The 27,368-nt window shown below is 36.4% G+C and overlaps 1 protein-coding gene across 2 annotated transcripts in view; it reads left to right on the top strand.

Annotated features, from left to right (window-relative positions):
- B3GALT1 (Beta-1,3-galactosyltransferase 1) overlaps positions 1 to 27,368 on the top strand; it is a 171,246-nt gene that overhangs the window by 64,347 nt on the left and 79,531 nt on the right. Inside the window, exon 3 of one of the 2 annotated variants that reach the window (XM_014954436.1) lies at positions 3,931 to 3,969. The exons of the other annotated variant lie outside the window; for it this stretch is intronic. The gene's annotated coding sequence lies outside the window, so the exon portion shown is untranslated. The remainder of the gene's footprint in view (positions 1 to 3,930; positions 3,970 to 27,368) is intronic. 2 annotated transcript variants of the gene reach the window in all.

The raw sequence follows: 27,368 nt of genomic DNA on the forward strand, positions 1-27,368 counted from the left end.
TCTTTTGAAAAGATAAAAATGTTCAATTAAATATCAGAAATGGAATGTCAGTATGAATTCTTCAACCTAAAATCTTACCATAACATGGTGATTATTATTAGTTATTTTTTTAATAAATTTATGAAGTATTCAAGTTCACATTAAGCAACTCAGGAAAACATGAAGAAAATTATAAATGGAAGAGCTTAGGAGTTGAACTCAAGGAAAGAATCATGTTCCGAAGTTTCATCATGAGAGACAAAGTTTTTTCTGTGAGTTCAATTAATCTAGGCAGTTAATTTGTTTTTTATTAATTGATAATGACTGTAATATAGTATAATATTGATTATATTAGATGTGTACACTCTCAAAGTCTTCACTTAGTTTAAGAAAATGCACACAGGCCAAAAATTTGTTATGCCTCAGAGTAAGAACTTTCAATTACATGTAGCAGGAAAATCACAAGTAAAGTATTTTTATCTAACCACAGTTTTTAAGTCACCAAGGGGTGAATGATGACAATACCTTATGAGAATTTCAGAGAGGACAGAATCTTAAAGACATAAGCTATTTACACAGTACATTTTGCATTATAAAACCATACTGTCAGGTGTGCATCCAGGTTTTAGTGAAATTGCAGTATTAAAAAATTTGGAGCACTGGTTATATAAATTAGAATAATAAAATTGTTGGTATTGTCAACTTCTGACTCTCACTTCCAGAGGCAATAGCATACTCAATTTTATAAATACACCTTTACTTGAAAAAAAAAACGAATTGCCCTGTGCTTTGGAGGTCCCTAAGACCTAGCTAAATACAATTACTGTATCTATTTTAGGGCTTCTTTTGATATCTATTTGACTGTCAATTCTCATATGCTTCTTCCAAAAAGATACTCTGCTGGATATCTGCAGTATTTTATGAACAGATGTTGTTCCTGCTCTGCTGATTCCTGTTCAAGGACTTGTATCTTTGATGGATTATGAAAAGTGGATGAAACCATAAGTGAACAACACAGTATAGTAAACAAAATATTTAGGATTTCACTGCTTTTAATAAGTGAAATTATTCACAGCAGATTATAGACCAGTGTTTCCACACTATACTAAATCGATGTCTTTTTATACCATCAAAAGCTGACAGAGTCTCTAGGTAAATGACTGGCACATCCTGGTCACCCAGCATGATCTGCATTTGCTGTAGTGCAGAAGAAACCTCAATATCATTTGAGAGTAAGGACCACAATATGCCCTGAATTGTCCAGCAATGTTATTTTTAGTATCAGGAATTTTCAGGGGTATAGAAAGCAGATTCTGTTTGGCAAGCATGGCTTTTTAACTGCAATGCCCACATTGCACATTTAGGCAGTGCAGTCACTAGTACCGTACCGAACAGTTTCCTATCTGTTCCCAAAGATTTACATGTATGTTTTTAATATACTGTGTAGGTTCCCAAAAAAAGAAAACGATTATTTGAAGTAAACAACAGAATCTGAAAAATGAACAAGATTTGAAGTATAGAACGACATGTTCTGAGTGAGTTCATTTTATTTGAATGCTCAGGTACCACAATGAAGTCTCTGCCACCCTTATTTACACCCTCATCTCCAACAACACTTCATCTCCTGCTCAAGCCTTCATCCTAAAAGCAACATTAAGTGCTTTCCTGGAACAGACTAGTGAACTACATGCTCAGATGATCTCTATAATTTCTTATTTTTGAAGCCATATGACTGCAATAACATCATGCTAGCAACAAATTATGTTATAAATTGTACATAACTGTATAGAAATAAACCTGCAAGGTATCTCAGTCTCCATCAAAATGGAATGAAGTGGGAGAGCTTTTTTTAAACTAGAAAATACAAGACTGAACATTGTGCTTACAATAAAAATAGCTTTTTCTAATTCCTTGATTACCCCACCAAAAGACCATCTGATTTCTATCAAGTGAGTTAAAACATAAGAGGTATAAATTCCTTTTAGCTGTTTAGAATATTATTGAATTTTTTTGACATCACAGATGACAGTAAATGTGATTAATGGCTGCTGATAATTGGAGTTTCATTCCAGTGGTTATTGCTTGTCAGTAACAATTAATAGCTCCAAAAACCCCCACTCATTCCACAATATTAAAAATGATAGCTTGTGGGAATTATGCTAAACTAGCATTTTCAATTAGATTTTGAATTTTATAGCACATTGAAAAACAGTTTATAGTTTTATAATAGCAGTGATGGTTTATTGTTGTATGGTAATCACTCTCATTACATGTATGTTTATCTGGAGAATTACAATTTTATGGTTGTCATATTAAAAATAGTCAATTGCATGTTCCTATTCCTTTAAAAGTATATAGTGTTTTGTTCTTTATCAGTAAAGATGATTTTGAATGTCAGACATGTAGGTTTTGTCCCAGTATTTGATAGGCAAGATGCAATGGTTAAGGGATGCAAAAAAAGTTTAAGTTCTTCAGTACCAAGCACCAGCTGGTATGGCATGTGGCACAGCCACCCAGTTGCAAGTCTCCTGTCTACAGCTGGCTGGGCTGTAGATACATGGCAGCAACTGCCTCATTTGATCATTTCCAGAGTTGTAGGAAGAGGAGGGGAAATCTTCAATAAAGGGAAGATACTGATTTTGGAGAGTTACTGAGAAGGAGCCTCACCTTTGGCTTTTTCTCCTGTAAATAACTTCCTGCAGTCAGAAGGAAACCAATAAACAGAAAACAACAGGAAGGGAAAAGGAATCAAGGACGGGCACAGAGGAGCGTGCAGAGAAGAGAGAGAGTTGAGTAAGATAAAGTTGATTGAAAACATCACCTGAATCAGGACAAAACAGCACAACGATTTTTAAGTGAGAGACTGGAAACAGTCTAGTTCTTTCCTGGGACAACATTAAACTCCATAGAGCAAATTTTTAAGTTTCTTAACTGAGAAACTAGCAGGCTCTGAAGTTTAATATGCTTATAAGATAAATCTTGAAAATGTAAGTATACTAATAAAAATTCTGGCCCTCAGGAATTCAGTGCATTTCTAACACTGACATCTATATTGTCAGGATCTGAGTCATAGATCATTTTATAAAATTCAACAAAGTGGAAAAGAGAACAGTGTGGAGAAACAGCTTTATGAAGTTAACTTCATAATTAGCAAGGCACGTATTGATTCCACCTGCACAAGTACTTTTGCCTAGGACTCTCCTTGACTTCAATTTTTTGATGCAGAGAATACAATTTCTATGAGGAACATTCTAAATAAATGTTTCTTCTGCTTTTTCTTTTATTCCAATACGCTCTTAAAATTTACAGATAATTTTGATTATTTTTCTAATATAATCTTACTTACAAAAATTATCTAATGAATCTCCCAAATATAGAAAATTCTAGTAATTGAATCTTGTAATATTCTTCCAGACAACAAAGTTATCCTAGTGTAAAACAAGTTAAGATGAGAATCTGTCCCATGAAGCACTGAATTATTTTAGCAAACTAGGTAAAGAAGGAAGTCAACAATAAAAATGACTGTGATAATTCTAATGAAATTCTATGTCAAAACTGCAGCCCATTACACATTCTATTTGATACAATAACTCTCCATCCAGTAATGGTCATTTCCAAGGCAATGCAAAACTCTGAAGTCAATACGAACAGGAGCAAGACCCTTCTTATTACTATTTGATTAGTTCGTACAAGTTTGAAAAAGCAGAAAATTACTGCTGGTTATAGGGCAACCTCAAAAAGGTGTATTTGTTCATTTCATTGGAAAAATCACAATGCAGAAGTTCGGATGATTATACAGAGATATGTAAACCTTTTTGATTTATTTTAATCCTGGCCTTCAAGTCATCTGTTCAGAAATATTTTTTCTTGCTGTTTCATGATACTACTATTAGTTATTTGTTGTATGTGAGCACCTAACAGCCCTAATTAATATTTTTTCAACTGTGGCAGGTGCTGTAAGGACCACAGGGAAACCTAGTGCAGAATAAGGTAGGACTAAATAAAAAAAATTACTACCTTATGTGATAAATACAAAAAATAACTAGCTTTGCAATTCCCAAGGTAAATTTTGACTAAGTGTAGGTTCAGTGATATTTTAGAACAATTGTTTTTCTAATAATTTCTTTTCCCAATGTTTATTTGGAAAATAAAGGAACAACAACAAAAAAGCAATTGAATAAATTCACAATTATGATGTAAGACATCATGATTAAAGAGAAAAAATTATACTGTATGTATGTCAGGAATCTGATACAAAAGGACAACGGAGTTCAAAAATGCAATACAACTCAATTCTTTGATCTATCTAATCTAATAAACCTTTAATCTTCCTATTGTAGAACACAAATTCAGGCATTGTAACGCCTGTAGATCCAATTCTAATTTCTTATTCAGACAAATCATTTTCATTCCTCAGTAACTCTCAGGTTTGATAATACTAACAAAAAGACTCCAACAGTATATGTCCCATATCAGCACTGAATTTATCAGTTGAAGGTTACTTATTTTATGAGTGAAGAATTTATTTTGCAAGAGGAAAATGGAAATTTCTCTTCTTTATTTTCTGAATGCTTAAACATTGAACTTTTATTTCTTTTTCCCAAAATCCATACGTCTCATTCCTTCTGTGACATTCTTAATAATTTTTTAACAGCAATGGTAAAATACATTATGCTGCTCAGTGTCTTGAAGCAACAATGATATTCAACCTTCCCTGGAAGAGAGAACTTTTCACTTGCACTCTGTTTTTAATTCAGCTCAGCTACAATACAGGAAAATTGAGCAATAAACCATAAAGTCAAGAATAGACTTAGTTTTCTTTATGTATGTAAAGGTAATGTTACTGTTACTTGAAGTCAGAAAAAGTAGTGGCTACTCAGCACCTGAGGATACTACATATTGCTAAGATTCTCTGGCCAAAGATCTAAAGGTCAGTTAAATATAAGTTAAGATCCTAAAAAAGGGCCACATCCTCATTTTCTTCAGCACAGTATTACCATGATGAGTGTGTGAACTATTTATAAGCTGCTTAAAAAATTCAGTCACTTCTGAATGGTCACCCTAGAAAAATGTATAGCAAGAAAGAGCTCCAAGAACAGAAATGTCAGCTTGGAAGTTCCTCTAATTGGAGAAAGCTTATTTCTGTTTGTTTCAGGTTATAGAAGCATGTTTTTTCATTTAGTCAATTTTGAGCAATAAAAAAAGGGAAATTTCTTATGTTGCACACACACTGGCCATAGCCACCCCAGGGCTCTGATTAAGTTTATTAAGTGCCTGGCCCAAAAAAGAGCAACATGAATTACCTTTCATTATAGTATTCTTCCTTAAGAGATGAAGGGAGACTAAAATTTTTGCTCTGCAATCAGCAAGGAGCAGCATATTCCTTTGTGGAGAAAGTGATTCAGTCACAATTTCCACAATCCTCATCCTGGTAGGCTTGTTCTTGGTGTTTCCTACATCCTCGTGGCCACCTGCACATAAAGAGGAATGCAGCGCACACGCAGGGTCAGCGAGCACGCCTTCGGTGCCATGGCAATGTGCCGTGTAGGACAGGTACCTACACAAGGATCAGAGAGAACCTCTCTTCCCTGGGAACTGCCCCACCATAAATGAGAGGTGCATTATTTCTCTTATACGGAGTGATGAATAATTAGTAGTGCCACTAGATAAAGTTAAGCAATTGCTACAGGATAGCTAGGCATGCTGAATGATTACATGCCACCCTACCTCCAGGTCTCCTGTTCTTTTATCCATCCCATGTCAAAAGGATGAGTATGAACGCATGCTTAAGGAATGCTTTGGGCCGTACACCACCTCGCGTTGTCCCAGTGTTTTGTATCATATGAGGAAACTGTCCACCCAGTACACACATGCACATTTCCATATACACATACACTACATAGTCTCCTGACCACTAGAGAGAAATCCAGATTATTTTATTAAATGCTATTTCCTCTAATTTTATGCTTCTTCCAGCCACTCAGTGTATTTGATAATGAACCCAAACAGTAATGAGAAACTTGAAATAAGTATCGCAAAATCCAGTGCCTTGGAGCCAATTGAAATTCTGCCATTGATGTAAATGAGGCCAGAATTTCTGCTGTGGTCCTCAAACTGTTCCCCCTTAAAAAATGCAGCCTATTTCGGTTGCAGATTCCTTACCAACCCCCTACTCTTATGCATGATAAACCTGCAATAATAATTTTACTAGAGTTTAGTATCACAGTTATGTGCAGAGTCATTTCAGTTACATTCATTGCAATCATTTGTAGTTAAGATGCAACTGGTAAAAAAGTTTATCCAGAGTTTTCTGGAAACACCATATAACCACAGATCTTCTTACTTAATACTGCTTCACAGCTGTGATCTCCACCTGAGCACACCCCGATTTCCAAATGACAATGTCAGTTGGCTTTCAGTGTCTGAGACAGTACATTAATGGGGGTATTCGGTGGTGTGGAAGACACCTTTATAGTTGTGTGACTTTAAAGGCATCTCTTTAAATGAGACACTATTACTACAACTTGGTACATTAGAAGGGTACTTTTCATTACGAGCAAAAGTTTCACCTTGAAAATTCAGTTTCTCATGCTCATTTGGAATCAGCATATAAGAGGTTCAGACTTTGCATTCTGTCTAGCTGTTAACCATAGTAAGGTTGTGTATGTGGCATTGTGATGAGAAACCAGGATTGTATTTCAACCTCCATATTAAATTTGGACTTTTGCTCCTATCTGCAGTTATGGCATCTGATGTATGTGTTTGGAGTGTGGGGGGAAATATTGGAAAACCTATGTCAGTGAGTCATCATAGTTTTAAGATATTGTTCCATGATTCTGTCATTGGACAGGAGTCTTTTGGTTAGGATTCTTCAGAGATACTCCATCTTCACTTTCTGATAGCCTTACAATTGCTGTAACGTTGCTGTTTTGTTGCCATCCTTTTGTCATAGATTCTCAAATGCTGGATACAGAGCCATTAGGAAGACTTAGATTTTCTGAATGATGATGCACAGGAACACATCCTTATTAGTTCAGATGTTTTGGGTAGAAACAGTTTTTAACAGAGAAGTGTGCTTCAAAATCCACATTGGTAATTCAATTAATGTTTCCAAAATGTAGTATTTTACAAAACACCTATGGGAACGATACAATTCCTCTAAGAACACTCCATGGGAACGGGAAAGTCAGTACACCTGGGCAGAACGGGGAATGGCACAGCCTCATTAGCTGTTCTTTTTTGGATGTAGAATGTAGCTTCTGCATGCCATTCTAGTTCTCAAGTATCCAACAGTTTTAGTGTGCCTTGGGTCATTAGATAATTAAAATATGCATAAAACTCATCAGAACATGCTTGCAAAAATTTAAAGTCAAAACCCAGCTGCTTCCTGCTTTGAAGAACTGTTTCTTCTTTTTTTTTTAATATGAGTAGCACCTGTAAGTATTGAGATGAGCAAAGGCAAGCAGAACATCAGCTATGAGCAGAAAGGAGGAATAGGATATGCAAATACTCTTTTGTTGGAGTAAAACTGAGGTTGTCTGAGTATGTTTTCTAAACTCAGGCAAAATTTCTGATGGAAAAGCTCTCACTAAAGCTACTCCATCTTTTCAGGGGATGTTGTGTATCCTAGTGTCTCTGTCCAGAAAAATACTTGTATTATTATGGAGTGAAGTGGGAATAAATTCCCCCAACATGCTGTGCTGCACTCAGGAAGACTATGTTTAACAACAGAGATAAAGGTCATCTTTTACCATTAGTCTAAAGCTATGTCTATTTAGAATTTTGGGATTTTCTGCTTATTTACTAAGTATATGTGTATGTTATGACTATAGTGCTGGAGAGCTTAATCTGCTTAATAGAGGAAATAAAAACCTCAATATTTTACTGCTGCTATGTTTACTCTTGCACTTTGTGGCTTCATTTCTGAACTTCAAAAGAAGCAGGATGGTTTTTAGTCCACAGTGCCTTTGTTAAAAATTCCCTCTCTTCTGCTGCTGCCTTAAATATAAAAAAATAAACTCAAAAAAGAGTTTGGCTACAATTTTCAATAGAAGGCTCATCAGTATTTGCTATAATTTCACAGTAGGAAAGACCACACAATTATACTAACAAGTTTCCTACAGAGGTCTATATCAGAGCTTCTATATTCACAACATTGTTATGCTTATCAGGTGCATGGATTTCATACATTTGCCTTCTCTGACTTCTTCTTACCTTCTATAACTTATTTTTAATAAGCAGGCAAAAGCTCCTCCGAGCTTTACTAGCAGGAGATAATTGTTCTATACTCTCTGCAGTTTCCTCTCCAGCACTATAACATACATCAGTTGCTAATGGTTAATTACTTTGTGCACTTGCAGTTCAGTCTCCTGAGGAGTGAAATTAAATGTGGTTTTAGCCTAGGAGAACATGGACTCAAAATGCACACACACTTAAAAGTTTTTCTGAACGCTAGTCAAAGCAGTTCTTTGGCACACAGGACAGGGAGTTGCAGGCCTGATTTTTATTCCAGGTGGCACCTGACTTGATGTTCGCTGATTGCATCAATGGCCAGAACTATTTCTTTGCACCTAACACTGACAAGTGCCCTTTCCTCTCAATGAAAGACTGTTTATTCACTCCTGCAAGAGGCTGTACTTCTATAACTAAATGATTTAGTAATTCAAGAAATTCTATCTGAATTTTGCTTACATTTGCCTGGAACTGACAGTCTCGGCAAGAGACAACTAACCAGCCTTGGAGCACTGTCAGTGCGAGGAATGTAACACTTGAATTCATTCATCCCGGAAAGTTAAGCAGTGCATTGTCATCCTTTGCCCAGACTTCACTGGAGACCGAGTATTTAAATGAGTGCAACTGTGAGATCAATTGTGTTTTGCTCATTTTTACTAGAAATATTGCTGATCCCTGTGTACATTGTGTAAATTATGCCCAGATATCTTGGAAAACATGATAAACAGAACTGTTTGGAAATACTCCAGTGAAAAGGTTCTCTCAAGCAGATCTGTTTTTGTAAACCTGAAGTATTTTCCTGCAGCATGTTGGATGTCATGAATTCTCACTGAATGGAAATCAGATTCATAGGATCCCTTGTCTGGACTCCTGACAGATTGTCCCAAAAGATACAAAATTTTTTCAGATTTTTTTAGTTGTGAGCAAACACGATGTTCTGCACATTGGGATCAATTATTGCAAAATAATAAGCTTTTTAAGGCACCTTGTTTTCTCTTTTTATATTTGGTTCCCAAAGTAACTCTGAGAACAACTGCAGTTATGTCAGCATACAATAAAAAAAACCCAAATCAAAACATAAAAAACAACCACCCCAAACAAAAGAAGTCCCAGGTGCTTTTTCAGACACAGAACTAGTGCAACTTTCAAGAAATAATTTTTGCCAGAGTGTTTTGTCTGCTGTGGTAACTTTACCTGATATGCCTATGTCAGTCATAAATTGTTTCTACTAGAGAGTAGGCTTTATCTTATGATTTGTATGACTATCAGTAGTGATAAAAACCCAGCAGAATAAAAGGCTTTTTTTCTTACGCTCGATAGGGAGCTTAATTAGCATTAATTTAATCCTGAGAGCAACTCTCACTTTGTCTCCCTTATTTCATAGAAGCTGCTACTGAGATATTTTGCCATCCTTTTTCCTTCCTAAAGGACAAATGCACCTTGACCTTCTTCTCCTCTCTTTTTCAGTACAAACAATTTGTATGAAGTATTTATATTGTTCTCAGGTTAAAAAAAACAACCAAAAATACCTTGTCTATAATTCATTTGGGTTTTACTTTGATGAGGGCTCTTCCTCTTGAACTCACAAAGAGACAAGCTGGCCCAAAACTTACTTCCCTTATAAAAGAAGCAAGCAAACAGCAACCGTCAAACCAAAAAATAAAAAATAAAAATAAAAAAAAATCAAAGGTCATTGGGTTTTTTTAATTAAGAAGATGAATATGTTTGAGAAAAATAGACAAGCTCTGAAATATTTTAAGGAATTTTTTAGCCAGCTGTAATAAAGAGCTGACCCAATATTTTTCACTTTCTTTGAAGTTCTTTATCTTCTCTAATGCTATGTTGCAAATACCAGGAGAAGAGCTGGACAGTAATTTATCAGTGCCTGGAAACACCTGAGTTTGCCATATGGTTCTTCTATAGACAGTTACAGTTCTGAATTTCAGCTATGAAACATTTTAGAGTGAAGTACATCAATTGAAATACTTTACAGTGCTATCTGATATGTCCCCTCAGTTAGTTTTAGTAGGACTAGACATCCTAGACAAAATATATGTAAACTTTGGGCTACTCTCTGGTAGCTCAGAGAGAAAGACAGAATTCCTCTAAAACGTGCATTTCTCAGAATCACCACCTTTAAATTAAGAATAAGGTCAGCTGCATGCAGTTCTTTCAGCCTATAAACAACTGAATTGAGCTTACTCAACAGACAGAGAGGGAGGCTGCACTATAATTCAACAGTATACCACATAGCTTTTTGTTATACCATTCTCCTAACTATCTGCTCTGTCTGATCTCCCACCTTCCTTGGGGGTTTGACCAGATTTGAACAAATACTATATAAAAAACCATAGAATTAAGTGCTATCAACATGGCTGCTTGTCTTTGATTACTTCCTCTCGGAAGCTAGAATAAGAAAAGAAGCCATTAAACTTTGCTACTAACTTTTTACTTTAAAAGAATTTCTTCACACTAAACCTCTCCTGCAAATACTATCAGATAGACCTATGTTTTCCATATTTTTGTACTGTGGCTGCTTTAGAAAGGGCAGTATTCTGAATTTCTCTGCAATTTATTTCATCCATTCTGCATGACTAAGAGATTTTGTAAACTCAGAGCTTGAATATAGATTAAGGTAATGTAATAAATTATGCAGAACACAATTGATGAAGAAATGGTTAAATGGGCAAAAAGAACTGGAAACTGAGTGAATTTGCACCAAATTCTAAACATTTCCACTGTCTATTATTATTTTCATTAATTAATGTAAGCGCCTATTGTTTATTTTGCTTGAGAGGGAAGAAGGCAGAACATATATTGCTTGCATAACCTTGTCTTATTTTACATAGAGTCACTGCTCTCAAATAGTAAGATGTCACTTTTTAGAACATTTATAAAGATTTAGCTTCCTATGTACTCCAAGTTATTTGCTATAAAAAACTTTACATATTCCTACCATTAAAGAAAACAATCACAACTCTGGGCTTCAACTCATGCAGACTTTGTAACCCTCTGAATCACAGCAAAGTGGCACTCATCTTAAATTTTCAATGAAAGTACTTTTTTTTGTTTTGTTTGGAGAGTATAATTTCATTGGAAAATAGTTCTGGCTAGAAATATTTCTGGCTTTTTAGTATAGAAGTTGTAGCATTTGTGCTGGAAAATCTTTCTTTGGTAACAATTCTTCCTAAGCGAAAAGGCGACAAATACAGTAAGTGTCTTCCATTTGGAAATAAGTAAGCTGAAAAGTACAAGACACATATGCTTTCACTGTTTCCCAACATTTTTTTCAAAGTAACAAAGAGCTATGGGAAGATTTTTTCAACTTTCTCATTGCTAGTGGTAGAAGATGGTAGACAACGTGTGTGATGAAAGAGAGAATGCTTCCCCAGAAAATGTCAAGGTGGAGCTGAATGCTTACAGTGTATTTTTTGTGTGTGTATTATAGTCTCATTTACTCATTTTACATCCACTTAGAAAAACAGTTAAAAATATTTGGGAAAGAACCTACTGAAAAATATGATTTCAAAATAGATAACTGGAAGACTAATTCAGACTTTTGGTCACCTTTCTCATGTGTATCACGTCCTTTAAAAAATAACGTAAATAACCCTTGCCATAAAAAAATTTTACATTTCAAAATGAAACCATCAGAAATGTAATGGTGTCTGCAAAAGGATTCTCTACTGCTATTGTATTTTACTTGAAAGGTAATGGAAAAATCTAAAATTTCCAGATACAATAGTGTATTTAATATCCTACACTGCACTTTCACTAAGACAGAAAGGCCTTCTTCAGTGACTTGGTTAGTTGTATTTAACTAATCACTCTGTATTAAATTATTATATCAGTAAATTATTTGTTAAACTAAATCAACTCAAAATACTGAAAGAAAATTTTCAAATGAGGGCTAAATGCTGGGACTTCAAACAGAAATCAGTTCTCAGTTACTGCTTGTGTTACGGTGTTTGGGTACTACATATGTAGGTTTTTGCTGGTTTTAAAAGAATAATCTTTAAAGCCACGTGTTTCATGAAATCCTTATTATGCTTCATTCTGCAGTATACTTTACTTACAAGTTAAATTCTTTGTGAAGGAAATCCAAAATTGTTGTTCATGAGCTCTGCAATAAAATAGTTTATTTTTTTATGAGCCAACAATATTCAAGTGAACAGGGCCTTGATAAAACATATTTTAACACTTCTGTAGATTAATAACGTGTTAGCAGAAAAAGACATGTTAAGCTTAGCTCAATTATCCTTCCATCCCAATTATACTGTGACATTAAATCTTGTGACATTTAATAAGAAAGGCCATTTCACCCATGGCTGCCTCAACTGCTGAAAATTTATGCAACAGTGTTGCCTCCTAAGAAACTACTCTAAAAGGCAGCTTTCTCACATGCAGATATCTCTAACTGCCCCTGTAAATTAAACGAGATGCAGCAAAATATATACAATTTTTCATCTTACAATTATCTGATGCCTTTGACTACAGAAAGAGGAATTAACAATGCTGGCATAAATTCTTTTTGTGATTACAATAGTGTTAATGGACTAAAATAAGAAAGAACCAGGATACAAAACAGAAAAGTACTTGCATGTAGATCTCTCTCATTTCTTTAGAGTGTTTCACATTTGTAAATATGAATTCACAGGTTTAAATATCTTCAATTTTTTAATTTAAAAAATGCCATTATGCAAAACTTTTAGTGACACTACTAAATAAGCCACTGGAATGAACCTAGTATTGTCTTCCTCAAGATAGAACCAAATAACAACCTTTAGGACCAGTTCAAGATACTTTCCAGGACAACAAGTATACCCAGTTCTTATCATAGATTATATGCAAAGAAATCTCAGCGAGCTCATCTGGCTCCAAAGCTGGAATAGCTTGGTCTGTATATGAAATAACTAGCCTTGCTGATAGGCAACTGGCTCCAGGATGTGAGATAGAATTGCCATACAGCACCAAGCAATGCTCTATGAATGTATCAGCTGGCTCTATAGATGTCATGAGGATTTTTGCAGCAAGTCCCACTGCATGGTGTAAAACAATTCTCAAACCATTCGAGTAATTTCTACCTCTAAAAGTTACAAGTATATTATGTCAGGTGTATTTAAGACCATCATTTCCTTATTTTCATATAAATATGGAGTCACACACTTCAGTAAATGGCTTGGCTTTCAAAAAGACTGAGTTCTTATAGCAATTTATTTTACTCCATTATGAAACAGAATTTTATGGTAACATGGCACATCTGGTCTATTGTTTAGGTAGGACAGATGTTTCAAATCAAATATCCAAGGGTTGAAAAGCAGGCTATTTGCCGCAGGTAAAACCTCTGTGAAAGTCACAAGGACTAAAGGATTGCATCCTGCCTGATCAAGACTGGATAAACTAATTCAGGTTCACACTTATGGTAGAAAAATGGGGGTTTTTTCTATGACAAAATTAAAAGCTTAATCTTGTCAATCTTTTCAAAGGATAAGAAAAAAGCAGCTAAATTTTAACTACTCCATGCGATGAAAATCACATGCTTTTACAGATTTGTGGGTGGAGAAAACTGTGTGCCTTCATGTATATTGGCAAAAGTTAATCCAGCTGCTCCAACTTCAGGGCATGCCACAAACTGCTGTGCAGGATGGATAAATGAATGAATCACTGAGCCATGATACTCATCCTTCTTTGAAAATTATAGTTATTTTTGGTACCAAGTTATAAAATGTTAATTTTTTTTGTAGAAAATGCCTGTGCAGGAATAAACATTGTACAAAATGCTCTGAAAATATGCATTATAGAAAACACAGTGCTTTCACTCAAGATGCCCCTGGCAAGGACTTTATGCCAATATCAGATTTCATGCACCTTTTTGTGTAATCTCTCTATAAATCATTCATGCCTAATACAGAAAAAGACAAAGCGTTTACATGTGTGGCAGGAGTAGATAAAATCCTAGGAAACCATAATCAGCAAAACACACTAACCAAATAAAAATCGGAGGGGGAGGGGGTAAGGAAAAGGGATGGACAACACCAAAACAATTAAACTAGGGTCTACCTCTTAATCGTGGTAGTTCTATGGACAAGAAAGAAGGATGAGAAATATTCTAAAGCCCAAGCCCATTTTTCTCTTTTCATTTCCATTTCTTAGGAATAAATTTATGTTTATAGGAAGAGTCAGATTTTACCGCACATAGAGTACTGAAGCTAAATGCCATGAAAATTTCTTTGGCACAGCTCTGATTTCTTTAGAAACAAAATACATAGCTAACACTCGTGAGCATTTTAATGACAGGATGAATAGATTTGCAAACCTTCCCCGCATAAAAAAGCCACAGGGACAGGGCTAGCTGTTGGCACAGAGCAGTCAGCTGCTCACTTGTAAGCCTGTTGCCTTTGCATGTGCTGGGTGAAATGGATACTGGCTTTGAACACTTGCTCAACCCTCTTCTGGTGACATTCTGGGCCCTTATGCCCTTTCAGCAAGGAGAAGCTGGTGTTACCCATGGTGGTGGCACACAGGTACTGTCCCTACTTCCCTCTCCTCTTGGGGTTGGTGGCAGAAGCAGAAAGCCCTGCTTCCTGGGATCTTCTTGCCATGCTCTGTGGTCCCTTCATCCCCACACCTCACAGGGGCAGCCTGGGCACTGAGAATGGGCTCCATAGGAATGGATTTCATCATGTCATTTTGTCACCTGCTACAGCAGAAAATTGACTAGAGGTCTTGGGCAGCTCATCCTAACAGCTATAGTAACTAAGCCTGACTCATGGTAACTGCTACAGGGTGAGATCCAGCCTGCTTGGGAGGAAGGAAGAAGAGGTTCTCAGAAACAGGGCAGGCTAAAGTCTCTGTACAGAGAACGGGAGAAGGGGGAGCCATACCCGTCAGCCCCCTTTCACTTGTCCTGACACGCACTGACCTCTCCAAGCCAATTCCTCAAATCTTCACTTCCCTTCCAAGCCTTCCCTCTCTCCTCACTGTCTGGGCCCTGCTCTGCCAGTGGTGCAAAACTGACCTTTGCTGTTCCAAGACAACAGCCTGTTCTCCACTGCTGAAGGGCCTACAGTTGGTTTTGGCTGTATTTCTCCATCATTCTCTAACCATATGTATACATAACAGAACTATTTTCAGAACTGCATCAGCAGCACAAATGACAAAATGACAACCACTTGGTTGGGTTTTGGGGTTTTTTTTCTTTTCTTTTTTTTTTCCCTTGTGCATTATTGCTCCTTCAATAATTACACTAGAAGTTAGAGGTAATAAAAAATCATGCAGACACCTCTTTACATCACCAACCTTTTTCCTATTACATAGGAGAACAGGGCATAAGGATTAGCTGCTTCTTTTTCATGCATCTAGAGATGCAACAGAATCTCATACCAAAAAGGTACCAGTTTTATAATTTCACTTCAGAAAATAAACAGAGATAGTTTGGAGCCTTGGTGTAGTATATTTGAATCTCTGCCAGATAACAGCAAACTTTTTTGAGAAATATCAATGCTCACGCCGAAGGGCTTCCGTTTGTGGGCTGTTGTTGGCATGGTCTTTAAACAAGGGCAGAAAAATATTTTGATTTTTGAATGCGCATTGAGCAAATATTCAATTAAAATGGGAATTCAAGGTTTGCTCTACCTCTATACAAGCCCCTGGGAAATTTCCCTGCAATGTATATGTTTTTCAATTATAGTTCTGATTTCTATTTTGGCTTCGAAATGTCCAAAACTGGTTCCTTAATTATATTCCAGAATTATAACAGAAGTCTCCAGATGCAACATTTTGCAAAATTCTGCTTTCTTTTCAAAAGTTATTCTTCCACTGTGATAATAAATGCTTTTCACACCAAGATTCTAGAATAATTTGCAAAACTGGAAAATAAAATCTGCCATTTTTCCTGTACTGAATGGAAATGAATGTAACACTTTAATTTGAAAGAGTGCATAAGAACAGTGTTGATGAATTGCTTCAACTATCAACATGACTGGGAGACAGTAATAAAACTTTCCTGATATGTATCCATCAACAATGCAATTTTTGAAGGGGATGATGATTTCTTGTGGATAAAAAAGAAATTCAATCTCTACCATGCACTGACCTGCAAATGTAAAATTTTTTGCAATTTGTCCTGGAGCTAAAGAATGGTTCCATTCAGGTAGGTGCCATAAAAATTCAAAAAAATTCCATAGTTCTGGCATGCACAGCATAAAATAAAATTATAGATCTTGATGAGAAAATAATTTTAATTACTTTGAGTAGCCTTGCATTGCTCTTCTGTTAACTAAAACCTGATTATTGATAAATAACTTGGAGTAAGTCTTTTTTCTCTCATTGTAGCTGAATTAAATTAATGGACATTATGGGTCTGATTTTGCTTCTTAAAAAGTCTATGATGGCTTGTCAGCTTTCATTTAAATTTTAATCCCTAGAAAACCTTCCTTGTGATATCTAGCACAGTACCTTCTAATATATCCCTATAGTTATCAATCCAATAACATGACGTAAGGCATGCTCAGATCAAAACTCTACACTTTACTATAACTTAACGTACACTGTTGGGACTTCCCCTAATCAAACATTGAATCGTGAGTGACATAATTGTTCCAAGTGAGGCAAAGTTTTTAGGCAGAGAGAATGTGTTTTAAAATCAACAAACTTATATTTTCTATTCCCAAAAGCACACCTATTTCAACCAGCCATATCAGCTGGTTTTAGCAAAATATGCTCTCTCTTCCTACAACCTCACCTTCTTGGATTGTCACAGATAAAATGCGACCACTACAAACATTTTCAAGTAGTGATGATGCCATGGTAACATGCATAAATATTATTTTTTGCCTGTACTCAGGCAACATACATCTGCCGGGAAAGCTAAGAGAGAGTATTCTGCAAGTAAAACAGATCCTGCAAATAATAGTCCCCTGCTCAAGTCCTCCCGCAAAATTTTATATTTAAAAATTTTAATTAAAGTTTGCTCTCTTGTCTAATGCAAAAAAAAAAAAATTAAGGAAAATTAAGGAAAATAAGGTAAGCTAAGTGCTGTCAACTGCTTACAGAAAACAAACCCACTTTGATGCCATTCAACTATTCTAATCCTAGATGGTGGAGACTTCCCTGTGTGAGGGTGATGTGAAGAATATAAGGAAACACTTAAAATGGCTAGACTAGTATATAGCAACTGAAATAATAAAATGGTTACACATTTCCAGCTTTTATTTTAATTGGAGTTTCCTTTAAGTAGCTTTCTTTCCTAGATAGTAAAATAGACTACCAAAAGCACTGCAGTACAACTTTCCATAGTCCTTTCCTATAGGTTTACTGTTTCCCTTCCTATAGCAGTAGAACTCACCATAGGCTTACTGTTTCCATAAACATTGATAAGTGTTTTCACATATGGAGGAAGGTGCAAGTGATTCCTTTTCAATAGCCTTCAGCTGTGCAAGCAGTTACTTGTCACATGCAGGAGGGCCTGTTTGTGTGGAACAGGCAGGTGGCTGCAAGTGTTTGGAGTCACACTGATTTTAGCCTTTGAAAACAGGTTCCTTAAAGCTTCAAATGAAGCAACAGTGATAATAATTATCAAATACTTCCAGATAATGCTAAACAGAGTTCCGAGGCTATGACAACGCAGAAATAATTCACTATAAACATACATCCCTGATCCTAATGCCTGAAGTTGGGAAATATTTATGACAAAGTACAGCTAAGGTCTGATTCCACTGTCATTAAAATTGATGGGAATTTTACCACTAGCTTCCATGGTAGCAGTTCATAAAAATGTATTTACTAGGGAAGGCAGAAGTAATTCATATGTATGACTGCATGAATGCTTATACATATGCATACAGACATTATAGCTAAGTACATTCCTTTTTTTCAAAGTCAAGGTACTTCGACTAATTTTATGTACTTACATTCTTATGATATATTTCAGTATCATGTCTTAAAGTTTCTCATAAGCTTTCTTTCATGTCTTAAAACACCGGTAATAGTATTTTCAAGCTCTTCTATTTCTGCTGTGTGTTAAATTTATACATATACATTATGGCCAAGTTTCTGTTAAAAAAACTCTTATCTTTGAAATAGGATTTGAATTTCTTTACTCTATTTAAATGCCAGCAGTAATTACAATGCAGGACTTTCTCTGATGCCATTTCTTTGGCTTTTTAAAATCAAGAATTAGAAGTTTGATAGCAAATTCAAATGAACATATTACATGGTTTATCTGAAAATGCAGAGTCAGATTCAATTAAACACAATTAACCTCAAAAACTGCCACCACTTCTGAGGGTGAATCATATCCCTCCCAGCAGTCGAACCTTCATGCGATGAGAGCCTCTCAACAGGCTTGTACGTCCTTCAGCCCAGAGGGACTGACTCTGCTGAGCTCCTAAAATGCCCGCGTTGTCCAGTTAACACCACCACAGGCAATGTGTGCAAATGAAGCACAAGGAGTCTTCATCTTTACAAGAGTTTCTTGTACTTAGTGCATAGAGGAATCGAAGTACCAGTGAACTGTAAGTTAAACGGGACTGATTAGCTGTGTCTGGGAGGGAGGCAAGAGATGCAGACTAGCTACTTCAGTACGAAAACGGTGTTCATAGAGCAGCTCTGTACCTCAGAGAAGGATTAATTTTTTGTCTCTACAAAGAGAATTAACAAATCCAACTCTTAAAAATCCAGCCAGCTTGTAGATTCTGACAGAATTTGACCAGAACTAAACCACTAAGACTTTAGAGAAGAAATGTAGCAATATACCTATAGAAGTTTCTTTGTAGATCATAAATAAGTCAGTAGTTAATGACATGTTGGCCTCCTTTACGTGCTCATGCAGTTTGAGTAAGACCTTGTACTGACTAAAAATAGCTATCTTTGGACTCCTTTGCACTCAGGGTCCTCCAGAGGAAAGACTGAACAGGCTGGCCCTGCAGAACATCTCAAGAATAAACTTTTTTCAGGATGCAACTGTAGTGGTATCTTGGCTTTTCTAGGCGGACAGTTAGGAGTTGGGAGCTGGAGAAATAATTTGTCTCTATGGATCATCCCCATTTGCTCATTTCCCAGAATTCTGCATTAAGCTCAATATGTATGACTTTTTACATCTCATTGTAAATCAGCCTGCAGCAGGTACACATTTATGTGAAGTTATATTCCAAACATTCAATTTAACAGAGCTACGTGGTCACAGAAAACCCATTCTGTCACTTATGACTGTCTATCCATTGAATAATTGCCTAACCTACCTCTTTGAGTGCCATGCTGAATTTCCTGGCCTTTATTCTAAAATACATTTCTTCAGACTCATAAAAAATCCTTATTCTTCTGTCAAATCTCTTTTATCTGAAAACCAATTAAAATATCTAGAAGTGTATGTAGTGGATGGAATGAGGAGAAATGGATTTTGTCTATTCCTATGCTATCTGAGGGGAGGAGATGGAGTTAAGAAGCCTTAAGCCACCAAAAAAAATAAAGAACCTGCTTGTGAGCTGAAAGACAGAAAATTAAAAATTTCAGAGTAACATTTTACAGACAGAAAGATTTTAAGTCCTTGAAAGGAGATGATCTTTTAACACAAAGTACCTTCTCAATGGTAACTGTAGTTTCAGTTCCATGACTGTAATTAATTAGTAGCACAACATATGCTGTTAGGCCAACTAGAAAGGATTTCTGAAGGATATAACACTTTCAAAGCACCATCTAACTTCACTAATCTCCAGTTTAATAATATGCTCTAATAAGGTTTAACGCTAGCGCTCTTTCAACAAACAGATTTAACCAGGGAGCTGAGGCTGAAACACACTATTAATATGGGGGAAGAATATATAAATTTAGAAAAGAAAAACATGGCGGATATCTGTTGGAGTAGTTGATAAAAAATGTCAAGGCAAAGAGGAACATTTTGAAAGGATCTACACAGACAAACTACGAAAAACACTGATGTGCTGAACATTCAGTGAATCCTCAATACAGCTGGGTAAGAAGTTTCAAACAAATTGGAAAATTCTGGTCTATTTGAACACATCTGAATTGTAACCTAAAATTCATCTCATTTTTTTTTTTGCAAGGAAAATGAACTACTGGTATGTCAGCTTCATGATTGTCAACCACCCTGCCCAAACACCTGTATGTCTTTGAACTGGGCAACTCATTAGTTAGATGACAGCCAAACTATAGGAAAAAAAGGTTCCGTTCTCTCCACTACCTTAATTTGGCCTCAGCTCTTTCCCTCCCTGACATCACCTTAGCCACAATGCTACTGGCTATTTTAAAGCAGGATGTCTCTTTTTTGTCTGTTAATATGCATTTCATTTTGAAGGGGTAATTTTCTGCCCACTCATGCCTGTTCCCTGGTCTGACAGCCATCCTCTGTCTCCTGCCCTCTATAACTGTGAAAGTATTTCAAACAAAGTAAAATGCTAAAAGAAGGGTTGAAATTATCTCTTCTGCTCCCTCCCTTCCAAAATCTTATTGCAAGTATTTTTAAAGTGCTGTCTGTCATGTCTACAAGTTTCTAATAAATACCCATCTTGTATCAAAAGTTTTGATTTTCTATTTTGTTAGGAATAAAAGCATTTAATCTAAACCAAGTTGTTCTCTCCTTCAGACATCCACTTACAGCTGTGAAAAAATAATTTTTCACATAGCTTTAGTTTTCAGATACTTCACTGTGCTTTTTTTAGCTCACAAAAAAAAAAAAAAAAAAAAAAAGTAAGTGTATCCATTTGTCCCCTGCATTAAAATACACAGAACGATGCATAAGTATTAGGTAAAGAACCTGACACATTCTCTGTTTTGTATCAGTTTCTTTAGAGATGATCTTTCAATGAAGTTATTGCCAGAACAAGTATTCTGTGGCAAACGCAAAATTCTTTGTCTTGCACTAAGAGAGTAAAACTTAGGCACATCTTCACCTACAGTAAACATTAGCATTTCCATTCCTCCCTTCAAAGGGTGTCAAGAATCACATTGTCACAGAATCACCCTTTCCATTGTCCCTTTGAAAAAAATGAAAAATGATCACATAGAAGAATACTACTGAGAGGGAGCTGAGAGTGCTAATGTAAAAAGTGACTTGTACTTGAATGACATAGAAAATGTTCATAACTGGCATTTGAGGAAGGGCAATGACACTACTACTTCTGTCACAGACTAATTTGCACAGTGAAGTGAAATTATGTTCCAATATGATAACCCATGACCCCAACAAGATATTAAACAGATGTGTCACAGCTGGTCGCTACCTTAAGCTAGTAGGTACATAGTAAGCCAAGTATCAAATGAGGCTGAATGCTGAGTGGAACGCAGGTGTGCTTATGTAGCACAGCACTGTAGCAGAAAGACATGAAGTAATTGTAGCTGTCTCAGAGACCAAAAGCATTACAGTTGTATCAGGGCAGCCATGCATCCAAGATACCAATTAAGAAACTTCCTTTTTCCTTTTCTCCCTCCTGCTTAGGCCCATCTGACCTGAGGTATAGTCATGATCTGAGAGGGTTATTAAGTGATCTAGGAATTTCTCTTTTAAGAGACTGAAAAGTCATTTGAATACATGGACATTTTTTTTGTCCTATATTGAGGAACACTTTGAAGGCTGTGGCTGTTCCGTGAGCCAGCGTTTTTTGAGCAAATACAAGGGTACCGTAGTTAGCCATGCTCGCATGAGGCTTAGTCCAAGCTACGCTGCAGCAGGATGTGCAAGCCACTGCATCCAATCAGCTCCAGCATCTTTTCTTGGTATTGTATTGGGTTTTGTTTCACTGGATGGGGGTGTTATAATGCATTGCCTTGCAAGAGGCAAATTTTGCTGTCCTGACTAAAATAAGTTATTAATTACAGGCCTCTATGGGTTACATTAACACTTGCTATACAGTACTTTATGATGCATACACAGGTGGAGTGCAAATAGCACGCAGCAATATCTAAATTTCCCCCATGATATGTAAAGAGGCATACATATGTTGTCTTCTCTTGCAGTGATACTTTTAAAACGTGATTTATTTTAGCTGACAGGAAGACGTATTTAAAGGAAGAAGTATTTAAAGGTGTAGTTTAGAAATTCTACATTTAGATTCTAAAATCTTCAGATAAACAAAATCTGAGCCATTTCATTTAAATATGCTTTTATGATAATATCTAGGGTTCCAAAATTGTACACTTGGCAAAGAAAATAAATCTATTATCCAGCAACCTTTTTGCAAGTGTTTTCTAAATAGTAGCTACATAGATGACAAATACAGCTTTATCACCAACATGTTGCATTTCCATGTTGATACTAACTACTACAAAGCATTTTTAATTATTTATACTAGCAAAAAGTAGTTTGTATATTCTGTTGTTGAGTAACAAAGACTTTAAAAATGTAAAAGATATGCAATAACTCACAGTCTATAAAATGGAAAAAGAATAAGGCAAAAAAAAAACCAATATTGGGAGGGGAACAGAGGAAGAACTCCCTGAAGAATATTTTTAGGATAAAGAAGGAAAATAGGGGCGCAGGAGATAAGTAGTTAGTAGACAGGAAATTTAATTCTGACACAATATAGGGAGAAGCATTAATGAATACATTTGCCTAATTTGGAGAAAAGGAGGCTGAGGGGTGACCTCATTGCTCTCTACAGCTTCCTGAGGAGGGGAAGTGGAGAGAGAGGTGCTGATGATCTCTTCTTCCTGCTATCCAGTGACAGGATGCGTGGGAATGGTTCAAAGCTGCACCAGGGAGGTTTAGACTGGACATTAGGAAGCATTTATTTAGCAAGAGGGTGGGCAAACACTGAAACAGGCTTTCTAGAGAGGCAGTTGATGATCCAAGCCTGTCAATGTTTAAGAGTCATTGGGACAATGCCTTTAATAACATGGTAAGCCCTGAATTGACCAAGTAGTTGGACTAGATGATCTTTGTAGGGCCCTTCCAACTGAAATAGTCTATTCTACTTTATTCTATTCTATGCTATGCTACGCCATTCTAAAACAAAAGAAAATAGAAAAATCAAGGAAGCAGGAAGAAGAGAGAACTGCCAAGCAGCGAGGACAGAAGAGGAAAACTAAGGCAAATACAACTGTTCAAAACAGGTATGATGCAGTGAGGGGAGGGAGTTAGAAAAGAGCTTGGTCTTTGAGAAGTCAGAGAGGACAAAAGCAAGAAAATAAGAAAAGGAAGTTACAGTAATAGGAAAAAAATAAAAAAGTTAAACATTATGGAATCTGCCCTGTCAGGACAGTTCAGAAGAAAGGACAGGACAGCCAGCAGCAGACCTGGTAATAAGAACTGGCAGTGAAGCATGAGGGAGGGAGAATGAAGTTTGCTTTGCAATGTGCCAGTTTTGTGATGACAGTAGGACATAGAGAAAAACTGTGCAGGGAAAATAGCTGGGTACTGAACCCGAGTGGAGGAAGAATGATGAAGTGTTGGGGAGCTGGATGTCATCACTCTTCATTGCAACATTGTAACTAAGATGTCAACCTCATGTGGGATAAAGCAGTGTGTTCTGAAGCTGAGCTGGACATGATATCCTGCCAGGGTTGTGTGGATGCTTTGCACTGTACACCATACAGATATAACCTTCTGCACCCCGTGCAATCAGTATCTTTCATTTACTGAAGCAACTGTTCTTGTAATCCTAGTCACCTTTGATAGTCCACCCTCTCAAATCTCATTTCTCAGTCAATTGGTGTCCTTCAACAAGTCATCTCTTGTTCTGCTACTGTAATGTCAATTCACAGAAAAACTGCATTACACTATAGGCAGCCATGTCCATTTGGATATGCATTTTAATGGATAGTCTGAGTTTAACATTAGGTTGAACTCAGGAACACACTAATTGAATATGAACTACAAGACAGAAAAGACAACAACTGAGCTTCACATTCAAACTAGAGTTTGCTTGCCAACAGGTGCAAAGAGCATTCTCCATTACCATACGAAATTAAAGAATTAGATTTCTTACCATTTGTTGGTGCCCAGGATAAACTGACCTGCCTTTCTATTTGCTGATTTGGACATTGTCAGCATAATCTCATGGAGATAAACTTGGTAAACTACAGCTACTTAGATAAAAAAGATTCCTCCCAGCTAGGAAGACTAAGATGTCCTAAGTAAAGAGGCTCCTCCCTGGTGCTTATAGAGGCTGTTCATTTATCTGTTGGTTTAGCACTAAAAAATACTTTTCCTGTTTGCTGAGGTTGCACGCAGGCTTCTGTGCCTCCATATGCTGAGCTCATGCTTGTACCCCAGCAAAATTCAACTTCCTGAAACCATAGCTAAATATGGGGGGAGGCCATCAGACACATAGAAAAGCTCTTATCATTCTCAGCTTCCCAATGGTCTGTTTCCTCACCCATCGTGAGGATGAAGTAAGATCAGAGTGCACCTAACACAGCAGATACATTCAGTAGTCACTGCCTTTTTCTGCCATGTAGTGTAGCTACAGCGTTCATCCAAGGAATGAGAATGAATAGGCTTTCAAAATGTGCCCTAAAATAAAATAAGTGCAACATTTATCCAGGAAAAGTATTAAAATTTTGGGTCCCTAGAGATATTATCAGCTAGGAAAAAAAGGAGCAAGAGCAAAGATATTCTTAATGATACACAAAATTCTAATTAAAATGTCTCAGCAAGCACTGAAATTTATTTGCTACTGATAGTATGACAAGCATACTGGATTTAATGTGTAATCAGTGCTAATCCATTCCAAGCCTTGCAATATCAGCAACATTTAAGGCAGACCACAACTGGAATTACACAAGTAATAAGGACAGCTCACAAAAAGAGTTTAGAAAGGTCTTCTAAATATCATTCAAGACAACAGTGAGATTACAAGAAATTCTGTGACCTCAGAAAAGTTTCGGTCTTACTACTTTCTCTCTTGTTCTCCTTCAGGCCTAATTGAGATCTCTGCAGCTGGGTGCGTTATCTGTTCCTTTTAACAAAATGTCAATATTGCGGAAATGTGTGAACAAAACTGCTATGATTCTTTAAATCTTAACAATAAAGATTCTTCATTCCTGCCTACAGTCCAGACCATGACTTGTATGACTGTAGAAGTCTAATTCAATTGTTCTACTGGAAAGGAGAACACATATATTTTTAAGGGACTTTTTGGCTTTTCTTGGTCCTGTTGCTTCATTTGTTCTTTATAAACAAATATACACATACATTTTTTAAGATCTCTTAGGATGAATACATTGCTTAATATGACCATTTATCTATAATTTAATTGATGCTTTTCTTCTGAAAAACCAAAACAGAAGCATCTACAATTGTTTCTAATGATCCAGCTTGAAATGACTCATGTGGCTTTGTTTTAAAAAATAAATCTCAGTAGTTTTCTTAAGGATCATGGGGCCTAGTTGAGAAACCAGTTAATGATTTTTCACAGTTTTAAAGGATTTAGTGTCTGCTGTACCAAAACCTGTTTCCCAAAGGCATAAGGCCAGATCCTGACTGGAAAATAAATCTCAAGTTGAAATAATGAAAACTACAATTTCTCCCTTTTCTACAAAAAGCTTGCCAAAAAAGTCCAATGAATTTCAGAAATATGTTATTAAATTACATGGAAATCTGAATATACAAACTCCTTCATCATCTTCCAAAGTATTCTAAAATCTGAGTCAAGTGTATTTTAATGTTGCACTGGTACAGACCTGCTTGCTTCTCTAAAAGGCCACCAAAATGCCACTGAAGTTAAAATGGATGAGTTAACCTTTTGAGAAGTACTCACAGCACCACAATTATTCTGACCTTTGACTGTACAATCCTTTAACTTTGCTAGCTATTCATTTAATGCCCATTTGTACTTTTTAAAATTATTACTACATGATTGAAATATTTGTTTGCCAATCCATCACTATGACATGTAGCAGTTTGCAGCAATGAAGTATTTTGGTACAGGCATTTTTAATTATTTAACCAATAATAAACAAGGTATGGAGCTAGATGTGAGGGAAGCAAAAACTACGGGAGGGGCAGAAGCCCACAGATGAATGGCATGAATTATTTTTACAACCATCCTAATGCATAAAACTGTTTCAATGGATAAATAGGTATTGAGATTAAAACAAACCAAAACAAAACCCTCCTCCCACCAAAAAAGCTGATGCTGGTTATGGCTCATCCTTCAGCAAGAAACAGAAAAGAAAGGCTCATCTCCACAGGCTTGGAGCCTTCACTTCAGCTGTGAGAGGAGAGGAATGGGCAATATCCCTCTAAATCCTGTAGGGCTAAGCCAAAACAGGGATTCTCACCTTGATTGTCTTCATAATAAAAAGGTACTTGCATTGCCTAACAGTAAAATGTTATCAACTGTCATGTAACAACCACATATCCCCAAACTCCTTCCAAGTTTGGTTACTGATAGGGCTTACCAGTAACCCATCTCCTCCACTGATAACAATTAACCTGTTGAACTTGATCAGCAGCCTATTAGTTGAAGCACTGGTGACAGTACATATTGGTCAGCAAAGTGACTTCACAGCCCAGGTAATCTCTTGGTCACTTGTGCATGTCCAGAACAGTTTTTCTACATGTCTTCCTCTCTGAGTGTAGAGGATCTAAGATCATAATACCATTTCAGAGATAAAACATCCAGTCTGGAAGACTGAGAAATTCAGAACACAGATCTGCCCAAATCCCATGTATGAAGCATACTTGTAATGGGAGCGGAAACAGGCCCTGATGCCTAAAGGAAATATAAAAATCAGATGTGAAATTATCACATGCAGCCAATAGAAGTGCACAATACCACTAACAAAAACAAAACTAGTACTTATTAAGTTCCAGTAACCATGGCAGTACCTATTTTCCTTCTCAATACCAACCAGCATGTAATCAACCTAAGGTCTTAAAAGTTACTCTGGTGAATTGATAAATACAAAGGCCAGAAGGCAAAAGCATCCAGAATTCAGCAGCTTGGTCACCTACGCTTGTGTCAGCAATTCCTTATGAACTGGAAATTTTTAATGCCATCTGAACAGCAATGAAGAGATGTTTGAAAAGTTTGCAAATTAGAGAACTTAAGTAAAGACAAAAAAATGTATCATGAGCCAATGCCTAGGTAATGAGTAATTCTCAGCAATTGCAATGCACCGACCCTGAAGGCAACAAAACCCATTTTAAACCACAACCAGTGCATGTAGCTCTTTTTAAGAAAGTATAGTATTCAAAA

The sequence above is a fragment of the Calidris pugnax genome, unplaced genomic scaffold (genome assembly GCF_001431845.1).
Source record: "Calidris pugnax isolate Ruff unplaced genomic scaffold, ASM143184v1 scaffold103, whole genome shotgun sequence".
Classification (NCBI taxonomy): domain Eukaryota; kingdom Metazoa; phylum Chordata; class Aves; order Charadriiformes; family Scolopacidae; genus Calidris; species Calidris pugnax.